General features: G+C 35.1%; 1 long non-coding RNA gene across 1 annotated transcript; it reads right to left on the minus strand.

Moving 5' to 3' along the window:
- LOC125682329 (uncharacterized) lies at positions 1 to 25,067 on the minus strand. Its single transcript, XR_008799951.1, has 5 exons — positions 25,008 to 25,067; positions 15,435 to 15,745; positions 14,902 to 15,092; positions 469 to 706; positions 1 to 36 (listed from the first exon to the last, which is right to left on the minus strand). It is a non-coding gene; the product is annotated as an uncharacterized LOC125682329 (long non-coding RNA).
- Positions 25,068 to 26,748: the final 1,681 nt, after the last annotated feature.

Raw genomic sequence — 26,748 nt, forward strand, 5'->3', positions numbered from 1 at the left:
TCGTATCTAAATCACGTTCGGCTATTTTGTTTTCCTCTGTATAACAAATATGATAGCGATGACTGATTATGCATATACTACATGTACTATAGTTTGCACTAGCTATATGTATCATTAATATTTTAACAGTATGTACATTAATCAAATATTAACGAGATATTCACTGCGGTACGTGTCTATGTATCTACATGCAGGTGAGAAAGGTCATTCGAATCATATTTCTTTGTCTGTTTCAACTTTGAAGAAAAATTCATTTACTGTATCGAACTTGTCACAAAATCCTAAAAGCTTTACGCAAGAGTTCTAACAATTATATACAACTGCTATTATTCTACAGTAATCTAGAAATAGTTGCAGTAGTCTTTGTATGGTTCACCAAAAGAGTCGTGAAATTGTGTAATGAAATATCCTTATTTGTAAAGGAATGAAAAGTCACATGTATTAATTATATCTAAAATATGTGCCTACCATTAGGATGAGCTCTGGATTAAGATGAATCTCCTGTCTTGGCGAAATACACAATTGGTTTTGAATGGCCTTCTTTATATGTGTGAGGATAAAACCTGGACTCTAACACACGACCTTCCATTTCATGGAAGATTCCAATAGTAGTTTCAAATGCGTTGGCAGAAAGATGAAACACAGCAGGATTCCATTCCTCTGTTTCAATTGATCCAAATTCTTTTTCAAATCTTCCTCTGTTTTCCTTAAAGGTAGATTGATTAAACTGAAGATATAAGTCTTAATTTGACAAATAGGTCATGACAACAAAATTAATGATAATCGCAAGTACTATCTATGTTTTATCTTTTCTCCCATAATACAAATTGTATGGCTTAACAATTTCATACAAATTAATAAAACCATTGCTTTTTTTTTTTGCATGTGCAAGACTAAAAGAATAAGCAGAATACATACATGTATATACATCTACATGTAGTTTATCTAAATCTAACTGTGTGTTATGGTACGTTTCATGATTGGTAAAATATCTGCGTATACAAACAATCATGCATGATACATCGTAGTTGAATAATTTTTAATTGTTCGGTAAACTTTCCAATTGTTCTAATACCAGATTTAAAATGGATCTGAACTATTGTTTCAGTCCTTCAAACTGCCATGGAATCAATAGTGAACAATCTCTTAGTCTTACACAATTCGTTTTACGAAGAATGAAGAAAAGTTACTCGTTTGTTGAAATACATCAGGAATTTACACCGTGCCCACTTTGGGCACTGAGTCTTTAACATCATGAATGTACGTGGAAGTTTTATGAACTTAAAATCTTTCAATTACGTATGTGTCTCATGTAAACTACGCAATTGGTAAACACAGGAAATTGCGCAACATTTCATTGTAGACTGTCCAAGGTCATACAAAAGTTGCGAACATCTTATGACTCTGATCATTTAACACGTATGTCGTGCTAACACACAAAACTAAAACCACAATAGTCAATACTAATCTCGGGCTTAAGATCAGCAGTCATTCCACAAGAGGAATAGGTGACTTTCAAGGTGGCTGAGGGCATGACAGTGATGTTGAAAGACGCGACATATCTTCTGTGATTATAGACTTCTTTTAAGTCTTTATTTGTGGTTAACTTGAGATATCTACACATCAACATTTTTCTAACTCCATCAGTACTTATTATATACTTTCAATTTCATCTCTTCTTTTTTCTTTAAAAGTTTGTGGGCATATATATGACACGATATATGCCCGGAAACATTCCGGCCCGCAAACATTACGTCACAATCAATACACTACGCCGTTAATTTTCTAATTTTTCGTGTTTTTCATCTTTTACTCAGTTAAACCAATAAAGAAATTGTTGAAATAAAATTATTGTAAGTTTCTAAATGAAATTGAAAGTATATAATAAAAAGGTTATAGACTTTGTATGGGAAAATATGACGACCTCGTTTTTTGTCGCGGGCGGACCTCGCAAGCTCGGTCCGTCTACGCGCCAAAAAACTCGGTCGTCATATTTTCCCATACAAAGTCTATAACCTATAAATATAGTACGTTTAACACTGTTTGCTTTTGATGTACTAGTATTTAACTGTGTTTAGATTTATCGCTTTATGTCAGAGGGAATAAAGAATGTCTGTGTCTGTCTGAAGTATGCCGGTGTAGAGGCAAATTTTGACTCCCATAGAATAATGACCGGGGGTCATTTTTCGCTATCGAAAAATTACCCCCTAGCCGTAGAAAAATTTGACAATTTTGTAGAAAGAAGACCCAGGGGTCATTATTTTGCGTGTCATACCTGAAAAATAATGACCCCCATCTCTTTCTTAGCAGATTGATTTATTTTAAAGGAGTTGATAAGGGTTTTCAGGTCATTATTTACCCAGAGTTATCGTTCCTGCTGCTCCTCTTATCAAATTTATTCCATGTGTAAAAAATTTTTCACGGTTAATAAAATAAAAGTAAGACCTAGTTCATTAAATTTGAGGAAACCCCACTGTAGGTTCCATGACCAATTACAACTGAAAAAAACCCGCATATTTCAGGGACGGATCCAGGGAATTTTCAAAAAGGGGTTCTACCATAAATTTTAGTTTTCAAAAGGGGAGTTCCATTCTCAAAATGTGTTATTTTTATCTCATTAAGCAATTTTGTAACGATAGGCAGAGGTACAACCTATAAATTCTCCACACCTCCCTCTGAATCTACCAATGTATTTATTCTATCTATTTACATGTATAGATCTTGTGTAATCAAACACACACATAAAAAAGAGCTGTGTCTAAATACAATACTTCTTGTGTCACAGAGAGGCGTGAAATTTTCTTAAAACTGATGAATTGACATACATTTTTTGCAACTGAAGTCAATAACTTATTGCCTTATTTCATTTACGCATCATTATCGTTTTTCAAGAATTTTGAAAAATGAGTAAGTGTTGATAGAGGTACATGTATTAGTGAGTATGCGAACGATAACTTTGGGTAGACTATAGCATTTCATTGGATAATTTATGCCTATCAGGGGTGTAGGACAAGGGGACGAGGGCACGTGCCCCCTCACCTTTGGAAGATGGGGGGGGGGGGGCACAAGAGGGTTTGTGCCCCCTCACTTTTTTAACACAAAATTAACATAGATTGATCATATGAGAATATACCACGGTTAAAAAATACTCAATTCTAATATGCAGGTTCTCAGCACTGAAAGCATTATTTCTGGCATGTACATATCCTATTCTCTGCGTACTACTTTTTTTTGACCGTGTTACATTTTAAACCGTCATGAAATTGTTAGTTACAAGAAAAATGTTCTCATGGTGAAAATAGTTATATCTCATTTATATTAGAAGGGAATCCCCCCATTGCAATGTTCAGAAGTGCAGTATGTCGTACACAGTACAGGGAAGTAGTGGAAGGTACAGCCGGGGCACATGCCCCCACACTTTTCAAAGGGGGAAGAAGTATGGTTGTGCCCCCCTCCCCCCTTAAGTAATGCTTTTTTACAATCTGATTAGAATAAGATCCCCGATCCGCTCCTTTGTTTTCATATCGTCTCTACAACATAAAAACAAAGGAGCAGATGGAGGATCTCATTTTTATCAGATTGGGATTGTTAGTTAGTACCCACAAATAAAACAATTTTGAGTCATTACAGTCGGAAGACCCTCCAGAGGCCATGAATCTTGAATTCTTCGAAATTTTCTTCGGGAGACATGAAAATACATGAAACTTGATTAATGAAGAAATGGCATACAAGCAAAGTATATAAAGCGTAAAAAAAAAAAAAAAAGTGACAAGGAAGTGTAAAGTCCACCCCACCCCCACTAAATAGGAATTTGGAGTGTCAGAAGGATATCCTACGTGTTTTTTCATTTTTTTTTAATTTTTTGTTTGTTTGTCAAGTCAAGATGTGTTTAAGGTGGATTTCTTTGGTGCCCCTCACTATTTTTAGCCCAGCTACGCCACTGCCTATTGTGTTAAATTATCAAAACACCCAAAATAAAACGCCGCACTGTCTATCACAGTAAATGCAGTACACCTGCTATCACCGTGTAGAAACACACTAGAGTAAAGTGTATCACCTTCTACTCTCTCTCTCTCTCTCTCTCTCTCTCCCTCTCTGTATGTGTGTATGTGTGTGAAGAATGTAGAGGAAGCAAATTTACAAAAAAGATGTGATTAATTAAGATTAATTCCAGGTTTAGCACCCTATAAAAATGTCTGATGGGGGGGGGGGGGGGATTTGTCTCCCCCCTTTCGAAATTCCTTGGATATCCGTATGAGTATTTTGAAAAATTTTGACATGTTAAAAATTTCTGCGGGAGAAATATTCCGCTAAAATTCTTTCTAATTTGTTCTGATCCTGTCAGAATTCCGCTTTCCTGTCCTCTCCGGTGAACATCCGTGGTGATTCCGTTGATTCTATATAATAAAATCTGCATTTCTTTCAGTGGATATGAAGAAAACATACATGTAGTGTTCTGCCTTTTTGCTCCCAAATTTCAAATGGATAACGCTTATATATACTGATGGGTGATCTGCAGTTCATCTATAATTATATGTATTTTGACAGTGTGCTTTGAAACAGTTTTCTTTGTATCAAAAGAGCTTTTTTCAAGTACTTGAAAGAATCACTCGATCATTAGATATTTCCTTTATTCCTTACATAAATTCCTTTTCGTTTTTGTAAAGTAAAATTAAGTATCTTAAGGATGATGTGATCCAAGGTCATATTCTTCAAATGTCGTCATCCACGTGACTACGTATAATAAATGGGCGTTTAATTGATTTCTGTAACGATCATCGTATTAAGGGCACTAATTTGCTTCTTGTAACTTTTTTTTCAAATTTCGACATTTTAATTTCAATGACAGAGTTTTCCTTACAAAATCAAAATTACTATTGAATATGACTTGTAGAAGGATTTTATTTTGGTGATCCAACCAGTATTTACTTCATAGGCGGATCTAGAAATTTTTCAAAGGGGGTTGAAGATTTTGAAATTGGTAGAGGTGTTAGAATACATTAGTATCATCTAAAACCAGTGGCAGTTCCAGGAATTTCCTAACGGGAGGGAGGGGGGGCGCAGTAGAAGTCGGGGGGATCTTAGGCTGCATTGAAGCCCCCAGTGGGTCCAGAGCAAGCTGACGAATTCTTACAGATAAGAGGTGAATTTTTATTTAAATTAAAGATAATGAACATATAAAATAATACATTAAAAATTCAAACAGTGGGAGGGGGCGCTGGATCCGCCTTTGTACAGCTATGATTACAGACCGAGTCTAGATTTGTTTTATTAGATTTTAAAGTAAACATACTGATGACATAGGAACAAATATGATTTAATAAACCTTCGTCGTTATTAATTGTTCAAACTTCAGCTCATAAATGATTTTAAACGCGCATGCAAGGCGGGTTGACTTGCGATAATGTTTTGAATTTCAATTCACCTTGTATGCAGCAGTGTAAACCCATCTCTCTCTCTCTCTCTCTCTCTCTCTCTCTCTCTCTCTCTCTGGTCAGGGCAAAGGGGGTGGGCAACCCCCCTTTCCGTCTCGCTAATTCCGCCTGGCTGTTTTTCGTCAGTTCTTTATCGATTTATATTTCTAACAAAATTATATAAATATATGTGCAATATATGCATGTAATTAGGGAGGCACACATATACCTAAATCAAATTAGTACAGATCCTGTACAAAAATATTCATAATTTTAATCTGACTAAATATCGTAACCTGCTTACGATTTCATCAGCTTATACCAGCGATATTTACTTATGCATTGACATATATATACTAGGATGTCTCGTGTATAAAGATATTTGGTATAATAAAGTGACGGGTAGAGGCTTTGATTATGTAAATTAATTGAAAAACGTCTGTATATATTGTGTTCTTGATGTAAGGAAAATTTTATCCGACCTGATGCTTTACGGAATGATATTTGGATCAACAAAGAAAATAGCAAAAGTACCCCCCCCCCTTTTTTTTTGGCAAGCAAAGCAAGGCGTTTCTGCAAAATAAAAAGAAATGCAAAATACTTTTATATCTAATTAATTGGCATATCAACTTTATGAATTAAAATCGATTACAGATAAATTTCAAAATGAACATCTGGATTGCAATTGCACATACTAATAATATTGCATCATTTAGTAATAGAACAAGAAGGGGAAAAAATAAAGAAAATACAGGTTGTTGATGAATGAAAATACGCCGTCTTACTCTCAACGATCAAAGTCAGCTGAAGTTCTTTTTCACTCTTTGTATTTTTTTTTCTTTTTGTCGGCTTCGTTTGAAAGATGAATATGAAAGAGACGCAAGGCACTGAAGTTCGCGCGCGAAGTCCCGTTCTACTTCTACTTTTTTCTCATCACATTGACAATATCGGTGCTGGACAATGGACGTATCAGAGTACAAGAAAATAAAACGTTTTCTGAAAAAGAAAAAATACCCTCGGTCAATTTCTTCCTGTACGGAAAAAAACGGAACTTTCGACGAAAATGTCACGGCTTTGTCTTGATTAATGACATTTTGCACCACCAGGAGAAGGCTAAAACACCACTGAGGGTTTTGATAACGACAGAACTGCGTGATGTTTTTTAAAAGGTACACAGTCCTGAAACGAGTGGGCACTTAGGGATCAACAAAACGTAAGTATTCTTCATTTTTAATTTTTTTTATTATTATTTTATGGGGGGGGGGGATGTGTTTTATTAAGATTCAGAAATATACGATACGTTAACAACTTAAAACTAAAATTCAAAAATTTTCAACTTTCCTGAATAAGGTACATGTATATACAGATGCATAGTAGCAATAACCCTCTAGTTTCTGAAAAGGACAATTTTCACTACCTTGTGAAGTTTTCATTTCAATGCTCTTCTCTTTAACTTTTTTGGGAACTTTTTTCGACTGCTAGTCGTATGGCAAGCAGAGAGAGAGAGAGAGAGAGAGAGAGAGAGAGAGAGAGAGACTTATTCACCGTGAAGAGAAAGAATGTGTGTGTGAGAGAGAGAGAGAGAGAGAGAGAGAGAGAGAGAGACTCTTACCTTATTATACATGTGTATGAGCTAACTTCATACAATATATACATATTGTCATAATATGAAGAAAAGAACATGTTCTTATAGACTGCATGGTTTTCTTACAAAAATTATTATATGATATTGTTACAATGGTTAATTAATTTCTGATAAATGTATGCCCCCCAGGGGCCCATGATTGGTAAATAAAATTATCTGTATCTGTATCTTATTGACCGTCTTGTGAAAATGCAGATATATTTTATTCAAAAAGAAAATGTTCCTCCAGATTCTGCTTAGAGTATGTTTCACTCGGATACAAATCATTATATATATGTGTGTGTGTGTGTGTGTGTGTGTGTGTGTGTGTGTGTGTGTGTGTGTGTTACAGTGAATTTTGTAAATTTCCTGAAAATTTTAGTAAAATGACTGTTTCATCTAGTAAATTTACCAATTTACTAACAATTTTTCCTGAAATACTGTGGTTTATTTTTGACAAATTTACTGCATGGTGAAGTAGAATTTCAATATACATGTAGTAATATATAGTAGCGGGCACTGAGTATTTTTAAAGTAATATTATTACCGGTAACTGAATAAGACTTCAAATACAAACGACTGAGTTCACATCAAACGTCATTCAAGAACTGCTACTGTAGTAAAATTAGCATCAGGTGGAGGAGCTACAGTTTTACTATATGCAATGGGTCAAATGTTTGTTAGTTTTTCTTCAAATAAAGGACAATGCCCTTTTCCAAGGGGAAAGAATAAAATAAAGATAAATAAAATTCCACAGATGTTTTAAGGTAAACAGGGATGTGCTTTTCATCACCCTATTCCCTGATTATTTAAGACGGTGTACACTTGATCAGTTTAGTTTTTTTTATCGTCGACGCAGCATTCTAAAGTAAACAAGGCAGTAACTTGCAAATTGGACAAAATTGATAAAATAGCATTACTGGTGCATGTGAGCTACATGTATGCTTTCATGCTTCTTAGAATTGCATTTTAGCTTTGCTTTGTAAATGCTTAGCATGTTTTTGACCCACTGCATTTAGTAAAACTGTAGCTTCTCCACCTGATGATGATTTTGCTACACTAGCAGTTTTTGAATGACAATTGATATGAACTCGGTTAAGTTGTGACCGGGGCACCAAGAAATTGCAAAATATGAAAAATGTCCAAAAGCTGACTGACAACCTCTGTGGACATTTGCTTCTATTACTGTTAGCATATAAGGCATAGATCTGAAGTCTTATAGAATGATTCATTTGCTAAAGCCGAACAAGAAAAGCAACTAAGAGAAGAGTATATCTCATTTGTATTTGAAGTTTTATTCAGTTGTCATTTTAAAAAAATGGAAGTATATGTTAACATTAGAAAATCACACATTTTCGTTGTACAGACTAATTAAAATAGATAAAATTTTGTTGAAATGACAAATTTTAAATGTCAACAGTTTAAAAAAACTGTTAATTCATAAATATGTATGAATTAATCGTGGATATTAGGGAAATCATGCATAATAGACATGCAGTAGAAGAAATACCAGTATAGGAGTTATTGCCCTTGACAACATTTTTTTAATTATAAAGAAATGATTATCTATAGAAAATATACACTTTTTCAATATCAATAGTTTATCAAATTTTTTTATTTTATGCAGTGAATAAAATTCCTCTGAAGGTATATTTCTTTCATGCGCAAAGTTTAATTTGATAAAGATTTTTGCAAAAACCTATGACATCACATGAGGATCGATTAACGTTAAAATTAGCAGAGAGGAGGCGGCGAAAAGCATTAAAAGTGCTCAAAATACACAAAAAAGAAACTATGATAAAACGGTAGAAGACATTAATTTCAAAATAGGCGATCGTGTACTAGTACACAATACGCGAAAAACAACAAGAGAAGGAGGAAAGCTCTCCAAGACCTGGGTTGGTCCTTATACTGTCAGAGATTTTCTTCGAAAAGGAACGTTTAAATTGGAAGGTCTTAAAAACGCAATAAACGGCAACAGACTGAAGTTGTACGTGATCAAGGATGGATCCTCCGAGGGCCCTGAGAAGAGAAAAGAGTGCATGAAAGAGAACGATGCCCCCCCCCCCCACCCCCACAGAGAAAACTGATGTTGAAGAAAGTATAGATCCCAATTTTTCATTCCGAAAAGAAGGAGAAAGTGAAAGTAGCGAACCAATTATAGTTGGTCACCATAAAGGGGATACCTTGATGGACTTTATTCCCACTGGTGAACAATGGCAGAAAGGGAAATCTATCATATTTGATGTGAAAGTAAAAAAATATTAATGATAATGGAAGAAGAAGAAAAATAAAAATCACGGTAGAACCAGGAAAGGTTGCACACATGAGAGGGGATGGGAACTGTTTGTTTCGCGCTTTCAGTTTCATTTTGTTCGGGGTTCAATCATACCACAAAAGCGTAAGAGAGACACTAGTGTCTTTCATGAAAGAGAATCAAACTGTTTGCGAAAGTAGAAAACACACCAATGGAGCAGTATCTTTCTGTTTCAAAAATGAAAGAAGGTGGTACAAGGGGGACAGAATTAGAGATCCTTGCATTCTCGTCTTTGTGCAACACTAGTGTATATGTGTATTGCAATTGGGCGGTCAAAATTGAAAATGGTTGCCTTATAAATCTCTTACAGGACACCAACCATATCACCCCTGTGTGTACCTAGTCAACAAACACGGGCATTATGAACCAGTATTAGATGTGCAAGAGGAAGTATACTCCAGGACCCCATACATAAAGATAAGCGATTTTGTCGCCTGTGGATACCAAAAGTATGTGTCACAAGAAATGTTGGATTCGTCCTTAGTAAATTCTGCCTCAGACGAGCAAAAGTTGAGAGAATTTGAAGATATCAACCCTCCATATGTTTACACTAAAATATTCACGGATAGATACTGTACACCCTGCAGATTCAATATGGACCCTAACATTTTCAACTTACTGTGCGACTGGAGTGACATTGAGCAGTATTTGTAGAATTTCATTTGTCAGTTTATCAATCTAACGCCATGATTTTTTTTTTCTAAATTCTCACTGAACTAAAATCGGCATGATTTTAATTTTCAGAGTTCAATAAAAATGGTTATTAGTTTGGCGCGATATGCTGTTTGAAGTGTTTTCCAGCTATTTTTCCAAGTTTGATTTTAAAGTTTTGGTTCTTGCTACTGTTCAATAAAACCATGCAACTCACACTTATTCTTAACGAGACAGCGTCACAAGATGGCGTTTTTATAAAATAAAGATAATATTGTGTGTATCATTAAAGTGTCAGGCTGCTGAACCGCAGATCATAAATTCAAATCCGCCAGAAGCTTTTGTTAATATCTTCTGAAATTGCCAAGATACCAAACAGTGATCAGTCTCGAAACACAAGTAGGAATTACAAGTCAGAGAAATACTGAGTAAATAGGCGAACGCGGACCCTGGACATACCGGAGGTGGGATCAAGTGCCTAGGAGGATTAAGTATCCCCTGTTGACTGGTCTCACCCGCCGTGAGCCCAATTTCTTGATCATGAATGCGGAGTTGTCCACCGTCAAAGTAGTGTGCCTAGAACGGCCTAACTATCGGTATGAAAAATGTCAGACAATATTTGGCCCAATGAAAGTTTGTAATTGTAGATTAGATAATTGTAACTTGCGAAACACTGACATCAAACGAGTCTGTAGAAATCCCTGTAACATCAACTTGTCTGTCAGTAGCCTACGTGTACCTTGACTCAAATACTGATCATATGCAGAACAGGTCCTTACATATCGAATCAGTTAGGAGATTTATACGACATATGCAGGTGATACTGGGATGTCGCTACATTCATGTATATATGGGAAGTTAATAATGGCAAATTCGGAATCATCTCATTTGTCATACAATTTCACTACAATAATTTTTGAAAAATAACTTTTTTGCCCCTAAATTTGCATATTTTCTACCTCTTTCATTTATAGATTTGTAAATCTTCCAAACTTGAGAAACTCTTTCTAGGTGTAGTACCTTAAATATTACAACACAACCCCTTACTTTTTAAAGAATACATTATAATGCAGTAAAAGTTCTTGGATATTCCCAAATTGCCCATTTATTACAATATTTACGAGGGTCATTAAAAAAACGTAGACGTTTGTCTTAACTATCTTACTTAACGTCATATTACATCCAAATTTGGTACGCATGTTTTAACCATAACTTCCCCTAATTTTGATTATAAATTTAAAATATATCCCGATATGTTAAAAAGTTATTTAAGATTTAAAACTGAAAAATGGGGTTACGGAGCACGTCGAAATTTCGCAATGCACATATAATGCACTATATAATCTCTGCAAAATGAATTTAAAACGAAATAAACTCTAAATGTTTAAATCTAATAATGTCACGCCACTTCATGTGTCAAATTTTGATGCAATATATTGCTTCGTTGAACGGAAATCACTTACAGAAGTGAGGTAGTCCTTATTGCAAAAGGCAAAGAAATATGACGTCGCCTGGCGTTACGGAGCAGCGAGTAGCAATACATTTTGTGTTTGCCTCGAAAAATACTCCAATGCAAACTTTTGATATACATGTATTAAAGGCAACAGAAAATATGTCAGAAGTCGGTCGTACATTTTAAATATATGATATAAGGGGTTTTTGAGAGGTAGAAACTCTGAATCGGATGACGGGCGGCCCGGGAGAAGGCGGATTATTAGTGATAATCTGGTTAAAAAGATAAGCAACGTCATGGATTTCCCTACTGTAAGCTTAGCAGAGTAACGCGTAGAAAATTAAAAAAAATCTGACAAACTAACTTATAATAATCGACAGTTGTTACTAAACTAGATGTCAAGTGATGTAGAGATGCTTTAATGAGTGGGTAAGGCGCCTTAGACTGTGTGTGAAATATAAAGGGAGCTATTTTGAGAATCTGTGAAATACATTGCAATGATGTTATGTTTTTGACGTTACGCTTCCTCCGTGGGATAAAACGTGTACATTCTAAAATCTATTAACATCAGATCCATTAGATTAAGTGCAATGAAAATTCACACATTCATAGAATAAATGTTTTTACATAAAATATTGTGTTGCTTTTGGATTTCTTATAAATAATTTGAAGAGGAGCGACATTGTCCACGCATTTTTTGAATGACCCTCGTACATCTACAAATTGTAGAGGACAAAAATCAAAACGAGAATATCTTTCCTGAAATGAAGCAAGATATGTATGACGAAGTACACAAAAAAGTATGCTTGTGCGAAACTCTAACCTGAACTGTTGCCTATAATTTCAAAATAACCTAAAAAGGTAATCAAAAGTCTTCATGAGTCAACACCTCTTTGAGGCACCTATCAAATTTACCGTAATATGATTTCATTTATATATAGTTATAAAATTTGATATTGCACTTTTGACATGTGCATTCAAGACTATAAAGTGCAATATATGTACACGCGTGTGTGTGTGTGAGAGAGAGAGATACAGGACCTCGGTTTTTTATGGTCATTCCGAAGGTCTGTGCCATTTAGTAGCATATTCTATGACAAGCAAAGGATACTAAAGACTTATTGTTGGTCGGTCCCCAAAAATATTTCATGTCATGCAATGCATAAATATGCATATCCATTATATCCTCCCATTATGAACCTGTTTCAACCAATTGCATTCATAACACTGTGAACCGCAGACAATCCTTAAGGAGCGTAATTGCTTACATTAACTCTCAGAAGTCATAGTCAATATACCTAAAGCAGTGAAATGCTAACACATGAAAATTTGCTAAGTGTTTTAGGTCTGTCAATTAGTTTCGATTTGCAGTTTTTGCCAAATCTGACTTTGTTAAGAATTTCTAAAGTCAATAATAAAGAACAAAAGTGAAAAAGAGGTAAAATTTTTACATTTCATGAGGAATGCTCCCGGAATTATTCATTTCGTTGGTTTCATTTGAAAATACACCTGCTGTTGATACATGGTTACGTATTCCTCTGCCTGCTCCTCTGTCTCAAATTTCCTTTTAATTAGTGAATTGCACCCAAACTCTTGGATTTTTTGCAAATAACGTCATCCACAAATATTGGACTCAGTTCGAGTACCCCCCCCCCCCCCCTTGCTTATAGACACATATAAGGTGGAACGTGATAGAGGCCTTTGAGGAAGTTACAAAACTATATACTTAAATTATAAAACAAATATGTAGACGGATTTCTTCGTGAAATTACTTTCAAAATGTGATTTAAAAATGTTCCCTTCAATATTTATCATAACCGACCCATATAATGGTTCACGAAGCAAATATGTCAAATCAATAAATGTTTTATCGTTGAGCATGACATTATGAAGTGCGATTGCTCTGCAGACGAATTCCCTATCATTCGTGTTAAGTGCATCGTAGAATATACCATCAGAGCAATTGCACTTCATTCTTCATTTCTTATATATAAATGATAGACATTTTGCTTTTCGATTCATATCATAGTACTATATCACAGCATATGATTCAATATCATAATATGATTAAATGGAATAGCATCATATGTATCAATATAACATCAGAATATATGTTTACAATGTGATATGATACGATATTGTACGATACAAAATCATATGATAACCTACTATTCTGTATATTATATATTTATTACAAATAACATTACATAATTTCATGCCATAATGGTATCATAAGATGTGCCATATATCCACAATCACATCAGCCAAGCAAGTGTGAATGAGATAGGATCAGTAGATCTTCCATATGTATAAACCGCTAAGAATAGTCTCGGAGAAAATCCAAAACAGGCTACATGTAGCTCTATGATATGCATGTATATTCATAACAACATTAACAATTCAAGTCTGATGAGAAATGTTTTTGACGAGTATTTGTCTGCATTCTTAAACAAAGTCTTGACGAGTATTTGTCTGCATTCTTAAACAAAGTCTTGACGAGTATTTGTCTGCATTCTTAAGTGAAGTCTGACATTTGATATCATACTCCATATTCTTTGTAAAATATTTATAGCTAAATTGACTATATGCAATTCTGAATGGGTTAGCATAACACTCTAACCTTAATAACACATGGGGACAAGGATTTCACAATTATGGTAGTAGCTACTCTGTGTATATCAAATCAATTACGCACTCTGTTTGCATGTTATGGTCCTTAGTGTAGAATAAACTAATGCATGTTTACAAATGTAACTATAGAGCACCCTTCCACGCCTGAACCCACATTCCCTTTATGGCAAGACGATTGCATGTATCTCGATATAACTATGCATGTATTTACTCGTAATAACGAATATAACTCGTTGTGACTAGACACTTATTTGGTACGAGTCACTATTTTGTTAAAACAAGTAAATTCTTATTTTTGGAACAAAATTACAATTCCTAATGTTTTAATCTGGTTACGTTTCATATGGATGATAGATTTACTTATAATATGACAATGTTGGACTGCCTCCCTTAGGCATTACCAGAGAAATAATCTTTAATAAAATTTACAAGGGGGTCATTATTCTACGAGGGTAATTTTTCTAAACGTGAAATGGACTGATTTTTTGAAAAAGACATTTTTTTTCTACGAGCAAAAGGGGTCATTATTCTACGTCGAATAATGACTTTGGGTCACTTTTCGATGTCGAAAAATGACCCCCGGTCATTATTCTATGGGAGTCAAAATTTGCCTCTTCATCGGCGTGAAGCTTTCAAAAAGAAAATTTATTTTTAAAATATGCTAAAAAATTAAAACCATTCCGTAAATGTCTGTCTATATTAAATATCACAAAGCACGAACATTGTTAACAGAAAGTTCATAGATTTTTGTCCTTATAATTCAATTTCTCAAAAATTTAATGTGTATATAATTATATTCTATCTTTGTTACCGTGTAAAACTCCTTTTCTAGCTTCTCCTTGATGTGTTTAACATTAAACTGAAGTGAAAGACACTCTCCCATGGAAGGATTAGTAGTATCCAAGGTTACATTTTCCGTCAACCACTCCTCTGATACTGGAGTAGATCGTTTTAAACGCTCCAACACAAATTCTTTTTCTGCCTCCAAATATGTTGAAAAATCTATGATAATCAATGAAATTGAAAACATAAATTACTGGTATCTTTTGATCGGTTTCAAACTGACTTTAGATCTATAAAGATAATAATTATTACTAGAATACCCCCCTTTTTATATGAAATACAGACTTCATATTAGGTAATATCAAGGACCAGTGTCTAGGCTTTTCAATGAATTCGGCAAATATCATTAGGAATTCATTACAGCACTGTAGGAATTGACCACATGATTTCACCCACTTTTTGGTAGTGGTAGGCTATGGATTGCATTGTTATCTCTTAATTGCAACCCATAGAAAATGTGTGGGTGAGTAGCGTAGGTGAATGGGTGTGTATGTAACTTACTTCGTCGAATATCTTTTATCCAAAACATCAATGTATCCCGGGTCTTCCATGAATCCTGATTAATTCCATTTTCATCAGCACATATCAGCCCTTGAAATTTTATTCCACGTGTTTTTTCATTTTTGTATTTAAATTTCTCGTTATCTAGAAGATTGTTTGATGTTAGCTTGAGTATCAGCTCATTTACGTCTCTAAGTCGAATTGAATTTCGGAGATCAGTAAATATGATGTTTATGATATGTCTACACTGCTCATTTTCTCCTAGAGACCAGTCATCCTGTGGACCCTTCGCTGCCTGTGCCATCCAATATCTAAATATAAAGAACAAGAGATCCATGGGCCACATCGTTCACATAAACAGCAGTTCCCTATATGTAGTAAGACAATGTTTAGCATTTAATTCTTGTTTCATTTCCCAGGTCAAAGGAGCCATGATTGAACAAATGTGTTGTTACCAAGTGAAAATTTAAAGACCTTATGTTTAAAAAAAAATCACAGTGGTTTTCAAATGATACAACATGAAATGGATCTATTGTGAAAGTCACATGCTTCCAAAGGGCAACAATTTGATTAAAATCAGTTTTTAAAGAAATGATATAAATAATTTATGTCTTTGTAAAATGTAGGTTCTTGGATAGCAGACGTGAAAGAACTACATATTAGCATAATTAGAAAAAAATCAATGGTTATCCATTCCTTGTTGTGATTTGAACAAGCTTGAATATACATAGAATTAGCAGGTACCCATGCTAAAATCAAAGTACTTAAAGTACTCGTGGGAGTTGAACATTGTGGAAATTCAGTTAGAACAGATAGCACTGGAAGGGTAGGGGGATAAATGACTGAATATTATCATGATTTTAAATACAAATCAATTGTTGTTGTTTTTCAAAGCGTTACAACAGCAAACATGGATAATGGAAGGCCCATGGGCCACAACGCTCCTCGAGTAACTGAAGTCGTGTTGTTGTTTTCTAGAATTTCACCCCTTTATATTCTCATGAAAAATGTGACCACATATTATGGCCCAAACATTCAAATCAATATGGTTTTCAATGCCTTGCAGTTATGAAGAAGTTTTTCCCCTGTATATATACATTCAAGTTTAATCCTAGTTGTAGCTAATTCTAAGGATTCATTACTTGAAAAGGTAGTCCAATATGCTAAACTGTCACCTGGGTATACTACAGTCCTGTAGAGGATCAATGGAATGGTAAATAATTGTATAATAACTCAAAATAAATGAAATGCAAAAAAATTAAAAATTGTCCGGCATCGGAAATGCACAAGCCGAGTTGTGCAAGGAATGGGCATAGAGGGAACCGGCAGAAAAGTTTGCAAGAATTATCAAGCAGGGAGCAAAATTTTGCGTACATAAATTTCAGCCGACTTAAATCCTTTGTGACCTTGACCTTTAACCCTTGACCAAAATCAATAGGCTTCTTTGTCTCATCAAAGGCGATATTCCATCTAAGTTTAATTGAGATCCTATAATTTGTTAAAAAATCATAGTGCAGAAAACAAAATTTTCTCCAAATTTCAGTCTATTTATAGCCACTGTGACTTTGACCTTGTGATCCCAGAATCGATAGGCTTCTTGTCTTACTTAATCGATCTAAGTTTGATTGGGATCCTATAATTCGTTCAAGAGCTATGGTGTGGAAAACAAAATTTTCTCTAAATTTCAGTCTATTTATAGCCAGTGACCTTGACCTTTGACCTAGTGACCCCAGAATCGATAGGCTTCCTGGTCTTACTGAGGGTGACAATCCATCTAAGTTTAATTGAGATCGTATGATTCGTTCAAGAGCTATGGTGCGGAAAACAAAATTTTCTCCAAACTTCAGTCTATTTATAGCCACTGTGACCTTGACCTTTGACCTAGTGACGCCAGAATCGATAGGCTTCCTCATCTTACTGAGGGTGACAATCCATCTAAGTTTGAGATCCTATAATTTGCTCAAGAGCTATGGTGCGGAAATGAAATGTTGATGCGTGCCCGCCTGCCCGCCCAAAGGCACTTCATCAGATCATAAGCCGAGTTCGACTTAATCGCAACTCCGCTAAAAATGAAACACTAGTCAAATAATGTTATTTATTGCCAAGGTATTTGGGATATTATACTGTGGCTTAAACAGGGGGTGAATGAACCTGACAGAATGGGAAGAATATAGCGGAATCAGACTCGTGATGTTGGAAATCTATAGTGATTAATAAACTATACATGTACAAGATCCATAACTATTTTTTTTTTTCAGTTTGTGAGGGAGAATCCTCATGTCTCTTTCATCTGTAGACAAATAAACAATGTGTTTTGACCAGAGCAATTTCCAATCCTTTTTGCAGCATAAATTCAACATTGTGGCAACTGGGTTAAACTTTGATAGTGAAGTCAAACATGGCAGCACCTTATCCCATGCTCTTAAAATTTCTGTTTGACACACTCTCATGACATCCACTCAAACATTACAGAGTGCAGCAAAATCTCATTGTAATAGGGGATTCAAAATGGATAACTGGTACAAAATATGGTACATACTATTAAAAAAGGATAATGAATTTGACATATTGGTGTCTTGGAAAAGGAAATTCTGACATCGGGGCTCTAAGCGTTTTCAAACATTGTCATTTGATAAAAGTGTTCTACATTTTTAAAGATAGAGATTAATATGTCTTTACATACATAGGTGAGAAAGTTTCCATTATTCCTAGCCGAGACATACCATGTATGCACAAAAAATTCATAAACAAATATCACACTACTCACGTAGAAAATGTGGACCTTACCGTCATCAAGCACAGCGAAACACGCCTTTCGAGATTTTCGTCGACGAAAGCTCGGTAACAGTAATGAATAAGGTACACTCATTTTGTATCTATTTTGTGACTTTCTTTATTAAAAGACACAGTTCTCTAATGTGTAACGTGCAATTACTACGTAATTCAATAACTTGAAGCATGAAGCAGTTTCACTTTGCAACCGGATATAAGAAATTTTATTTCGTATTCCGATCCCAATCGAAAGTTGTTGACTGGGAATGACGTGTTTTAATTCAATATACATGTAACATCAAGCATTTTTTATATCACATTAAAAAAAAAACCCAAATATATACCACACGCAATGTTGTAGAGTTATTTCTTGTAAATTTTCTGAGGTTTCGCACCATATTCGATATTTCGCACCACGGTGTCAATAGGTCTTGTGTGCAGTTGTCGTTCGTTTCCCTATCAATGTTTATAGGTGACGCTGCGCTACAAACGACAATTTTCAACATTATCTTTTATTTTTCTATGTATATCAGTATCAATTTGATCGAAATCCTGTATTCAAATTGATTTGAATACAATATCATTGCATTTACTTACATGTCAATTATCAAAATTAGATTAATTCAGAAAAGTTACATGGATTATTTAATGGCGGATGTTTATAAAAGTTTATGTTGATTTACCTAGGAGTAAATCAGCTGACACAGAACCCCCGCTGACGACCGCTATACAAATCAATACAAATTACTGCGCAGAAAAGTGCGTGATGACCCAAGGAGATTGAACATAGTTCAACTCCCAAAAATTAATCTACTTGGAATTTATATTTTTAAAAAAATAGGCCCACAAGGCTTATCAGTTATCTGAGTATTAATCAAAAGTATTACTAGTCCCAGGGCCTATGAAATCTGAAATAATTTTCCTGTTCTGCATATCTAAGCTAAATTCTGATATTCAACAGCGGTGATAAGATGTGTTCTTAATTAAAACACAAATGTCCCTACGAATGTGTTAATACTGATGAAAGACTTTACATGATATACTGGACCAAATTTCTAACTCCCCAAGTTAATAATTTCTAAATTTTACAAACCTTTGCATTTATGCAATTTGTAATTTATAACATCGTCTGCTAACTAAAATGCTGACCTTTTAAGCACAAAGATTTCAAGAACGCGTTCGTAGCTACTGGACCGTAGCGGGTTTTCTTGAAATTGAAAATCTCGTGCTCGATTGGTTTTACTGGTTTGCTTTTGAAAATTCTTTGTTTTCTTGTTCTCAATACACTCATTTGTATTTGAAAAACACAAAATTACTGAAGTCAAATGCGGCGCATGTCGACAGAGGAACGCGCAAGAGCAGTTGGCCTGGTCCATGCTGGTTGCAGTTTACGAGAGGTTTGCTTTCTTCCATTACATTCGATCTTTTGCGAAAAACTTTCAGATACACAGTGTAGGAAACAATTTAAATATTCAATTGAATTGATCATTTTCACAGGTTGCTAGAAATTTCAATAGAGACCACAAGACCATCGCAAACCTAATCCGAAAATTCAATGGAACCGGAAATGTAGCGGATCTACGCCGACGGCCCAAACGGCGTGTTACAACCCCTCAACAGGATCGCTACATAAGAGTGACCCATTTACGTGACAGACATTTGACAGCTCGAGCAACAGCATGGCGCACATTGGGAACACATGGAAGACCCCTCAGTGATCAAACTGTGAGAAACAGACTTAGGGAAAGGGGATTGCGGGCAAGAAGACCTTATGTAGGGTTGGTATTGTCTGCAAGACATAGGCAACTTCGATTAGCGTGGGCAAGACGCCATCTGAGGTATACGCACGCGGACTGGGGACAAGTTCTTTTCACAGATGAGTCCAGATTCAATCTAAGGCGATCAGATGGACGGTCCCTCGTCTACCGCAGAATTGGTGAACGATATATTGACGCATGTGTAAGGGAGCGAGGTCAGTTTGGAGGTGGTTCTGTCATGGTGTGGGCGGGAATATCGTTTCACACAAAAACACCAATGATCCCGATCCACCAGAACCTGAATGCAGCAAGGTACCAAAACCTTGTCCTACAGCCAGTGGCAATTCCGCACATCCAAACAAATCGCGGAATGGTCCTTATGCAGGATAATGCCACCCCACACACGGCAAGAACCACCCAACAGATGCTGCAGAGTCACAATATCCGCGTAATTGACTGGCCCCCTTGCAGTCCAGACCTCAATCCTATTGAACATGTATGGGACGAGGTAGACAGGCGAGTAAGACAGCTTCCCCAGCCGCAGAATCTGGCAGAACTTGAGAGAAATCTTACTAACACTTGGAATAACATTCCACAAAGGTTTTTACACAATTACGTGACCTCAATGCGAAGCAGGTGCCAGGCAGTTATTCGAGCGAATGGGGGACACACACGGTATTGATTGTTGAGAATTTCAAAATTTAGGGTACTGTTAAGTTTTCATGTTTTTAATTGAATATTTAAATAAATGAACATTGAAAAAAATTTGACTTCTTTTGAAGATGTTATACTTTATACCAATCAAAACCTATGTCAAAATAATAGAAAATAAAACCAGTGGATGACAAAACTTAGGTGGGGAGTTAGAAATTTTGTCTAGTATATATGTTATATTAACGTCTAAATCACTACTTTGGAGCCGCCCGAGAATCAGTACCCTGAAGTTGTGAAATTCACAATTTTGGTACCTTCCTTTCTCCTTTTCCTAAACATGCATTTAATAAGAAGCTTAAAGCTATATAATGTCGTAATCTTTGGATAGTATCGTGGGGGAAAAACATGTGTTTTATACCAAGCTATATAAGTTATACACTTTATGCAAACTATGCAATTTAACACAATCGGGTGAAAAAGTAATCAAGTTAATTTCCTACTTAATTATGTATTCTCCGAGTCGGATAGGGAACGCCCCGTTTCGAATTATTCATGATCACGTGACGTTGCTCGCGGAATTTCGAAAGTCAACAATTACTTGGCAACATGAAAGCGTGGACGACCTGCAGGCTGTTAGCGGGACACATTCAGCGATAAAAGTCAGAAAGAACCACTTTGAGCAATGGAGAGGGAGTTAATTTCATTTTCAACATGACATCACCATTCAGTACGACTACACACTGTAAATCTACCATGATGTTTCTGATAATATTTTTCTCTCGCGCTTGCGCACATTAACCATAAACGTCATTCCTTCATAAGTATGCAATAGAAAATCATCGTTTTCTCTTTATATTGCATAGACCAGTGTTTTTATAATACCCGTATATGATATGTGGAAATAGTCAAATCGTATTATTTTTCATAGTTTATTATACTGTCAACATTTTGGTTTTTTGATATCGAACAAAATACTGTTTAATACGGCACATATACCTTTAAAGAAGTCTTTCAAATAATGAAAATAATCACTATATAATAATTTTGACCAACCCTGGAAACAAATTCCTTACCCCTGGGGTCTTTGGTAAGGGACTACTTCTACATTATAGGGTTATTGAACTTATATTGGTGAATATTGGCACGAGTTGGCTGTCAAAATGCACGAGCTTGCGAGTGCATTTTGACAGCCAACGAGTGCCAGTATTCACCTATATAAGTTCAATAACCCTTTTATTATATAGCTAAAGTATTTAGTTGTTAAATTATATCCCTTTTCAGTCAAACTACTCCAAAATAGACGAGAATTCATCAATATTGGCAATGTGCAATAACAGCATGCATTTTTAACTGTTCAGTATTTAACCCGTCATTGATGCATGAAGCAAACTGATTTTGTAAACGTCAATATTGAACGCTCATACTCGGAATGTTTCGGGCGCATACAATTTACGCAATGCAAAGTTGGCGTTCAATAAATTCTCAGGATATTGAACGCGAACATTCTCTAGATTTTACGCAGATTTTATATTAGACTATTTATTAGCTATATAATAAAACATAATACTACGAGTAGTATCTATTTAGTTTCAAGTTATACATGTACTAATAGCATTAAAGAGGATGTCATTTTAAAAACGTTTTACACATAAACACTATATGTCAAGTTTGGCCCTGCCCTGAAGCCAGACCCTCTACCCTGTTCGTTGATTGCATAGTGTTTAACATCCCACTCGAGAATTTTTCACTGAAATGGAGACACCGGTGAAGGGCTGCAAAAGTTAGGTCTATGCTCGGCACTCACGGTCATTGAGCAGGGAGGGATCTTTATCGTGTCACAGTTGCTGTGACATGGGGCCTCGTTTTTTTCCGGTCTCATCCAAAGGACCCCCCCTTCCCCAGTTAGTCGCCTCTTACGACAAGCAAGGGATACCAAGGACCTATTCTAATCCAGATCTCCAAGGGAACTGCGGATAATGAAATGTACAATTTTGCTAGAGGCTACTTGACTATGTATTTTAGTTTTTCCTTCAGATCTGCTGTTGTACAGAAGAAAATGTATAAAGATTCGTCAATTTTTGGCAGGTCTATCCTAAAGCCCCGGGATGCAGGAGTCCTGAAATATACAATTTAAGTCCCCCTTGTCCAAAAGATGATTCATACTAAATTTCAAAAGAATTAGAAGGATGTTTATCAAGAAGTTAAAACTATCCAATTGTTAATACACGTATTTAATCACTATGACCATTTTGACCCCACCCTGGTACCAAAACCCCTATCATGAAATATACAATCTTGGTAAAGGATTGCCTGCTTCTTCTAAATATCCGTTTAGTTTCAATATAGTATCAATAACATTAAAGAGCATGATATTAAAATATTTTACACATAAACACTATATACCATCTTTAGCCTTGCTATCAAAATAATAATATTAATATATATGAGAACGTCTAACCCAGGGATCATGAAATTACAATTGTGGTAGAGGTCTTCCTGCTCTATATGACTATGCATTTAGTTTTTCATATAGGTGTGCGTTTGTAGAGAAGAAGATTTTGTAAAATTGTCAATGTTTGGCAGTTTAAGGCCCCAGGGGTATAAGATTCCTGAAATTTACAGTTTAATACCCCTCTCTTGCTTCATACCAAATTTCAAAAGAATTGAAATAATAGTTATCAAGAAGACTTTAAAAATGTTCAATTGTTAACGCACGACGACGGACGCAAACCAATAACAATTGGTCGCCTGGGTCACTCAGGTGACCTTAAAAAATGAAGATTCTTTTGTTATTTTTTATTTTTCTATGCAAGGCTTTGAACCCTCATTGTGTCCCCTTTCTAGAGATAATGGTTTGAACAAACTTGATTCTACCATAAGAAACCTTAAGCAAAAGTTTTGATAATACCAGAACAGCTATTCTGAAAAGAAAGTTTTTTTAAAAAAGAAACTACATTGTACACTATTTTCTCTATTTCGCTATTATTTTTCCCTTGGTGGTTATAAGAAAAAGATTCTCAAACAACATCACAGTATTTTTTCTATTTTGTTATTTTCTCCCCTTTGAAAGGTGTGGAGAGCTGGCCCTTCATTCAAACAATTTTTCTTCCTGTTTACCTCGTAATACTTTATGCCAATTTTAGTTAAAATTTGCGCATTGATTCTGGGAAAGAACAATTTTAAAGGACACCGCCGTGTTTCCATTTATACTGCTATTAACTCCCCTTAGAAATGGACATGGCCCTTCTTTTTGATAAAGTTTAATATTCTTTACCCATGAATCCTTTGTTCCAAGTTGGATGAAATTGACTCAGTTGTTCTGGAGATTTTCAAAAGATACCACCGTATCTTCAATAATTTACTATTATCTCCCCTTGAAAAGCGATGTGGCACTTCATTGGATTAAACTTGAACCCTCTTTACCCAAGGAGACTTTTTATTAGGTATGGTTGAAATTGGTCAATGGTTCTGGAGGACTTTTTCAAAAGATACCACCATATTTCTCTATTTTGCAACTATCTCTCCTTAGAAGGGAAGTGATCTTTCTATTGAACAAACATGAATTCCCTTTAACCAAGGATACTTTATTATGCCAAGGTTTGTTGAAATTCAATAGTCACCACTACAGATTTCCTAATTGTTCTTGTTTGGGGTCACAGTTTGAAAAAAAAGAGAACTTTAATTTCGTACATTATATAAAGAAGCTTTCTCGTAAACATTTGCATTTCTGATGCAATGGTTTTGGAGAAGAATATTTTTAAAACACATACCCAATTTTGTTTAATTACTTTTATCTCTGTTCACATGACCCATCAAAACTCTTTCGAACAATATGTGTAGAGTTTGATCTTTAAAATAAAGCCAACACTGGAGTCTTTTATGCTACTTGCGAAGTTATCTCATATTGGATTTCGATTTGAATCTGAATTTCTCTGCTAGCTGGAGTTTATATTATGTATCACAGTAAATTGTTTATGGTAACGTTTAATAATTGTAAATCTTTTATCAATCGCAAAATGTAACGTTCCAAAACTTCCATTTTATTTTCATTATTTGTAATACACATAAACTGCTTCAATAAAACATTTTAAAACAATGTATGAACCTGCTTCTTAAAAGTTACCAGACAAATCCACCGAACTTTATGTAATATTGGTTTCTGGTCATTTTTGGTCAGCTTTCTAATGTTCAGAGAGAAACTATTCCATGACATTAAAATGCAATTCATTAGCAAAGCAACTGAAATACGGTAAACTATAATTTTTGTAGAAACTTATTTTACCATAGTCTGAAAAACATCTGTGATCACATGTGTATTAAATTTCATGTACCTCTCCATGATTTTGCAAAAATTACGACATTTAGGGAAACAAAATCAAAATTGACTTACTTTTATTGTAGTACGAGCAATGTTGTACATTCAACACACAATATTCCTCATGACCTAAAGCTGTGTGGTGACCTCCCAACATGAGTGAACAATTCTGGAAAGGGACATAGAACACCATGTTACACATCCAGTTTAGTACACTGACATTGAAACATAAAATTTAGGAACAATGTGTTTTGTTATTATATTTTTTTTTCTTAACAAACTTAAACATACCAATAAAAGTTTTTAAAAGTGTATAAAAACTTCAAACTTACCAGTAAACTTTTTGTTTACAATATTCCTCGGTTCCTTGGCAACGTGTTTGTATTCAACTTCTTTTTCACACGTCAGATAACTAGACGCTCAACAGCTCGATTAAAGGGTCAGATATAGTGGTAGATATCACGTGGCCATTTATACGTCTTTTTATATATAACGAAGGAGTCTTTAAACTTTTTTTACGGTGCTTTTTACAACTTTTTAAAGACTGCATAACAAAACGTTTTGCTATGGATTTAAATTGTATGTACCCTCATTAAGAATAAGTACTGAACGCACCATTTTATTGGGGTATGTCAAGATATGTCTTGACCTTGGGGAATCTGTTGATCTATTGCAATATTTTAAAATGCTCTTACTGTACTGATAATATGAAACCTGCTGAAATTATTGCATGCATGGCGATGAATATACAGTCAAACCTCGTTATCTCGAATTCGATGAGGCCAAGAAAAGACTTCGAATTATCCGAAGGTTCGAGATAATTAGGTTCAAATACATAAGGAAAATGTAGTTGGGACTTCTATCTCACTTTGACATATTCATGGTATGTGAGATGTTAATTTTCGAGATACTAACGTCCGACTGTATATGTACGTAATTTGAAACATGTTTTACTCTGTAGTAAGTCAAGCGAAGCTAGCATTACGGACGAACAACGGACACCTGTAAGATATGGGAATACTACAAATGTTTGATACTGAGGTCATTTTTACTAGGTTAGAGTCCAAGATAAGAAATTCTTGTTGCATGTGCAGATTCGACTACTAAAACTGCGACTAATAAATAATATTCATATTATCTAATTTTTACTGATATAAAATTATCTATTGGTTGCAATTGATACTTACCTTTTTTATTCACTTTTGGACAAAAATAGTAATATGGCCACATAAAATTAATATTTAGATTCTCATCCTGATTTGCAAAAAAAATGGGGCGGGTGGGTGGATTTTATTTTTTATTCTTTAAATGCAAATCACACCGCACCAGTTCTTTACAACTACCACATCTTTCCGAATTCTGATTATTACAAACATGACTGGAATCAAACGTCACTTCACAACCACAACGCGCCAATATGTCAGGCAGCCATTGAAATGATCGGACTTTTTTGTATACCGAACCCGATTTTTTTTTTTTGGCGATACTTTTTTTTGCACACTTTTTTTTTAAAACAAAATAAAAGACAGTGGGGCGGGACGTTTTGAGAGGGGCGGGCGGGGATGAGAATCTAAAAATTAATTCTATGTGGCCTATTCTACATGCATTATAACAAGACAAAATACTAACAGTAGTCACGTCATTTTGTAGGAAATTCTTCAATGATAGTATTTTTTTTATAACTTTTTAACCTACCCGAGCAAAAGACTAAATTGAGCTTTTCTGATCTTTTGTCCGTCTACTGTCAGAGTCGTCGGCATCACTTTTGACCTGTAATCAACTTCTCAGAAATTGATTGACCAATTACTACCAAACT

Source organism: Ostrea edulis, chromosome 2, assembly GCF_947568905.1.
Source record: "Ostrea edulis chromosome 2, xbOstEdul1.1, whole genome shotgun sequence".
In the NCBI taxonomy this organism is placed as follows: Eukaryota; Metazoa; Mollusca; class Bivalvia; order Ostreida; family Ostreidae; genus Ostrea; species Ostrea edulis.